Source organism: Camellia sinensis, chromosome 4, assembly GCF_055761805.1.
Source record: "Camellia sinensis isolate YWXY chromosome 4, ASM5576180v1, whole genome shotgun sequence".
Taxonomy (NCBI): domain Eukaryota; kingdom Viridiplantae; phylum Streptophyta; class Magnoliopsida; order Ericales; family Theaceae; genus Camellia; species Camellia sinensis.
This window is the reverse complement of record NC_138964.1, coordinates 106,096,689-106,101,690: the sequence shown is the minus strand read 5'-3', so window position 1 is coordinate 106,101,690 and position 5,002 is coordinate 106,096,689. Positions and strand designations below refer to the sequence as shown.

At 35.0% G+C, this 5,002-nt stretch overlaps 1 long non-coding RNA gene across 2 annotated transcripts; it reads left to right on the top strand.

Annotated features, from left to right (window-relative positions):
• Positions 1-1,997: 1,997 nt before the first annotated feature.
• On the top strand, positions 1,998-2,902 carry LOC114268448 (uncharacterized). Of its 2 annotated transcripts, XR_014365690.1 has the most exons (4): positions 1,998-2,141; positions 2,320-2,387; positions 2,477-2,542; positions 2,679-2,902. It is a non-coding gene; the product is annotated as an uncharacterized LOC114268448 (long non-coding RNA). The 2 variants fall into 2 exon arrangements; XR_014365689.1 differs by lacking the exon at positions 1,998-2,141 and having other exon boundaries at positions 2,148-2,387.
• Positions 2,903-5,002: the final 2,100 nt, after the last annotated feature.

Below are 5,002 nucleotides of genomic sequence, written 5' to 3'. Positions count from 1 at the left end.
TCGATCGGTCTCTCACAGTCGACATCCTACCCCTCTCTTTCCCTCCATCTCTTTCATCTCTCTCCGGTGAACATCAGTTGACGAGGATCTAACATCACAAAACCCCTCTTCGGTGAACATCAGTCAACGAGATCAAAGATCACAAACCCTCCTCGCAGATCGTAGCTTTATTCGTAGATCACATATCACAAACTCAAACTCGTAAGAATATTGAAATATAGATATTTCTTGTTTAAAATTTACTTTAGATTTTCGAATCTTTGCTTGAGATTGCTTGAGATTGTTGTTGTTTGGTTGAGATTTGTTGAAATTTGTTTGAGATTACTAATAATTTTTTTGAAATTGATTGTTGCTGTTGTTTTTGGTGAATTTGTTTAAAAAAAATAAAATTGTATGATGCATTTATGTATTTAAGCAGAATTTAGGGGATAGTAGGATGCTTGATAGATTCATGAATGGAGTATACACTGAGTTTTTGATTGGTTTGTCAAACATGTGGAATGGCCATCTCATTTGCAGGCAAGCACACCCAATGCTTGTGATTTTTATCTCATACATGCAAGCATTTTCACATTTTATTGGAACTAAACCAATGTAGTTTGTTGGAGGGTCTGTAAAAAGATTAAATTAAATACATGAATTTAAGTCTATTAAACATATACAAACTGCCAAAACATAGGTGGTCACCCCAATTTGAGAAGATCTGGTGTTGATTCAATTTTATGTTACCCACCTTGAAGCTCATTTCCCAATTTTGAAACCTTGGAACTAATTTTTAGGACTTGTAAATGAATCATTGAGCCTCTTCTTGTTCTTCTGAATGTGTTTTCCAATCATTGCTCGATACTGCTCCTTTGTAATATGCACATTGTAATTGCCGTTTTCATCCTCATCACAACTATATGCTTAAATTATAATGAAAAAAAAGTTGCAGACAGTGATACTGCAACTCTATGGCCTGGTATAACAAGGGTAATATTTTCCTTTTATTTATTCAATATGGTGGAAAAACTGTTGTCCAATCATTCAGTCAATTTCTAAGTATGTGTGCATTACTCTCTCTGTTAAAATGCATTGAAAAAAAATGATTATTTCTTTTTTTAGTCATGAACACAGGGTTTAAGTGTTGCTTTTGAAGTTCAAAGAGTGTATGTGTTTTCAAGGTAAACCACATGGGAGTAAAGTGAAATAAACCCAAAAAGATTCTCCTAAGTTGCTTTATTTAAGGCTTCAGGTTTTCTTACTACCCCAATAAACATTCTTTCAAGTGGTCCTTGTACAATAGGACCAATTGACTGGAACAAATTAGTCATTAATCTTTGCAAATAGCTGATTAGATTGACCACTTCTCTCATCTCATACATTAAATGGTGGTGCCTCACATTCTCATGTGATTAACTTGTACCTTAATGTTATGCAACATCTATGAGCTTTTGCTAGTGTTTCTCAATGTTTAATCTTCCTTGTATTTGTTGTTCCATCTATACGCTGGACATCCAGGGCGGATTATAATCCAGATTAGTATTTATGGGAAGAGGATTTTACTCTTGCGGGCACAAAGTACAAAAGACAGGACCTTGAGGCAAGTATGGACATCCATTACCAAACTTTCAGCTTCCATTGCCACTACCTATGTGCAATACACATTCTGTTTCATATTTATTATGGTTTAAGCTTCGCAGACTATGTATTATTTCAAATTTGCAGCTAAGGAATCAAAGAGGCCACACCTTGTAATGCAGTCATTATGTGGGTTCACCTTTCCCAGAGGACACTCCTTTACCTTGTGTTGTATACTGCCATGGAAACAGGTTTGTCACAATCTCAATTTCATCTTTTCAGATTCCAAACCTCTCTCTCTCTCTAACAAATCATTTTCATCTTTTCCGATTCCAAACCTCTCTCTGTCTCTATGTCTCTCTCTCCAAACCCTAACCTTAGTCTTCTACATATCCTTCGATCGGTCGGCACTGTCTCTATTCTTTGACCGGTGAAGAGTGATGAGCGGCGGCAGTGGCGGCGAATGAGCTCAGTCTCAAATCCAAGTCTACAATCAATGTTGAGTTCACTAGCAAAAGATTGAATGTTGATGGCAAAGTTATCAAAGCTCGGATTTCGAACACTGGTGCTGGCCAAGAAAGGTAATTTTTAGTTTTAATTCATGATATGGGTTGGTTTGATTAGAATTTAATTGGTATGAAGAGATATGAAGTGTAAGGAATATAAAAAAACTCGCACTTTTTATTGGGGTTTTTCTCGGAAAATGCCTTTCAAAGTATTTTCTTAGGAAAATTAGCAGGTCGCACTTTTTCACTGCAGTATTCTGGTCTTGGGCTTACTGGGTCAATGGGATACCAGCTCGCAAGTTTGAGAGCAGTAACCAATTTGTAAGATCAATAGCCTTCTAAGATGATTTGCTGGTGTTTTCATCTTTCTGTTTGATAATCTTGATGTGGTGATTTGATGAATTCTGCAGTTATATAAGCAATAATAATCTTGGAAACCAGATACCTTATCAGCTTCCTCCAAACTGCACGCAACTGTATGCTTAATACCTACTGATTTTTCCTTCTCTTCTATTTTAGTCCTTTAATTTCATTTATCAAAAAATAAAAATAAAAAATTGCACTTTTTAGTTTTCTTATGGTTGTTTCATCAGCAATCCTTTTATAATGCAGAAACCTTGCTGGAAATGGCTTCACTAGTGGCATCCCTTATTTAATATCTTAGATGACTTCCCTAAAATACCTATTAGTCAAGCATCCGAAATTTGATTTTTATTGTTCGTGTCAAAACTATTTAAAACTTCACACTGAACCACTGGTTGTTACATTGTGCTTTGATTGTAGAAATGTTGGTCACAATCAACTTCAGGGCCAAGTGAATGACATGTTTGGTGAGCTTTTATCCCTCTCCACATTGTAAGTTTACCCTCCATCACCTTTTTTCCTTGTGGAGTTCTCTCAATTATGCATACATTGACATACTTGAGGCGTTATCAGCAGCATTGTCTTTCATTATGATGTACAAGACTAAATGATTATAGTGTTCAGCCTTTTTCAATTCTTAAACACTTTGGTAATCATTACTTTCCATGCCACAGATGAGAAGCTTTATTTTGTGTTTTGTTTATTTTTTTGGGGCACAAATCAATATTGGTTGTTATAGCATTCTAAAGTATGTACTTTAGAAAATGTTACACGTGCTAACTAGCTCTTCAAAAGGTGGGGTGGGGTGGGGGAAGTAATTCAACCCCTTAAAACTTTTTTTTTTTGGGCCTTTTGTATTATGTAGTTTCCATGGATTGAACTAAGCATTACAGCTTTTTTGTCCATCCTGGATATTGCCTGCTAAGATTTCATAAACAGCTCATTGGGATAGATGTGGATGAATAAATAATACGCCCCATAGACACATGTAGGAAGTTTTCTCCCCATGCCTTTCTTTGTTCATGGTTCAATGTTCTAGTGTCCAAGGAGCCATTTTCAATATGTAGAATAGTAATAGGGTACCATGATTGTTTTTATGTACACTAAGGGGCTACAAGATATTAAATTACTTATTTCCCCGTTGAGGTTTGTTCTATGGTAAAGCCTTCAACTTAACTTAAATGTAACATTTTTGCTCACAAACCTTGTGTACTTAGAAATAATTTGGTTGAACTAAAAAGACATAGGAAGTAATTAGCTGTTTTGATAGGAGCTATTTAGGTAAAGAAAGACATGATTAATCCTGTTGAACCTATAATTGTGTGCTTTGACTTGTTCATTTGAGTTCTTGTTTGTATAAGAGTGGCAACCCCTCCGATGTTGTTTCTTTAATCAATTATTATTTATCAAAGAAAAAAAATTGAATTTTTATTTGAAGACATATTTCCATTTGCTTTTAGTAGAAAAATTAGGATTTTTGTACAAGCTACTTGCATGAAGAATAGCACTGTGATGTTTCTGACTTCAACTCAATAGTTATGAACTGCACTATGACGTTTGTGACTTTGGCTGAAGTTTTTAGAACTCCAAACTAAGGGTGGTTTGGGTATGACTTATTTAGTGGCTTATTGGCTTTTTACGAAAATACATGCACAAAAGTAGAGAATTGATGTGATAACTTGTAGTAAATAAGCCAATAAGCAACTTATTTAGGTGGTACCCAAAATAGTTAAGACTTCTTGGCTGTTGCAAATTGGAATATGTATATAGTGTTGAGCTTCCCCTTGCACTGCTATTTTTGGGGTCCTTTACTTATTTTAGATCTCTAAATTCTTATCGATTTTGTTTTTTGGACAGACATATATATATATATATATATATATGGCAGTGTAATGAACTTTAGTTAGTATTGGCATAGCTGAATGTTAACCGTAGGATAACTTCTCTCCTTGTGTAGCAGGTTCTCTCTCCTCCTATGTTTCTTTCCATTATTTTCCCCTCATTTCTCTTTTCTATACTCTATTTACTTACTCTTCGTTTCTTCTTCTCCCTCTCTGGTTCTTCTTTGTATTTCTTCTCTGCTGCTTCTGCTTATATTTCCCTTCTCTATTTCCCCATCATCCCCGATATAAGGTAACCTTTATTGCCTTTCAATTAATTACAAGTTCTTTTTCTTTGTATGTTTTTCCTTGTAGGTTGTTTTGTATTATTGCATGATGCTACTTTTTCAATTTTATCAAGGTTTCTTGTTTTGATGATGTAGTTTCAGTTGAACATGGTCTAAATAGCCAATTTGTAGCCATAACATCTAAATTCAAACTTGACCACCAATTTAGTATACTAGCCTATTGCGTCCAAGGAACTTTTTTTTTTCTTCATCAAAATGGCTGAAATGTTTCTGTTTCCTAAGAAACCAACTTGAAACATGAGTGCAACTATGAAATTCTAACTTTTCCATTGAAGAGGCATCTGGTTTTTGTTACATCAATGGCTTGGTTTTGGGGATTTTGGAGCTTCTAAAATATCATCCACGTGTTCTATACATTGGTATAGATGTGCAGCATGGTGATGGT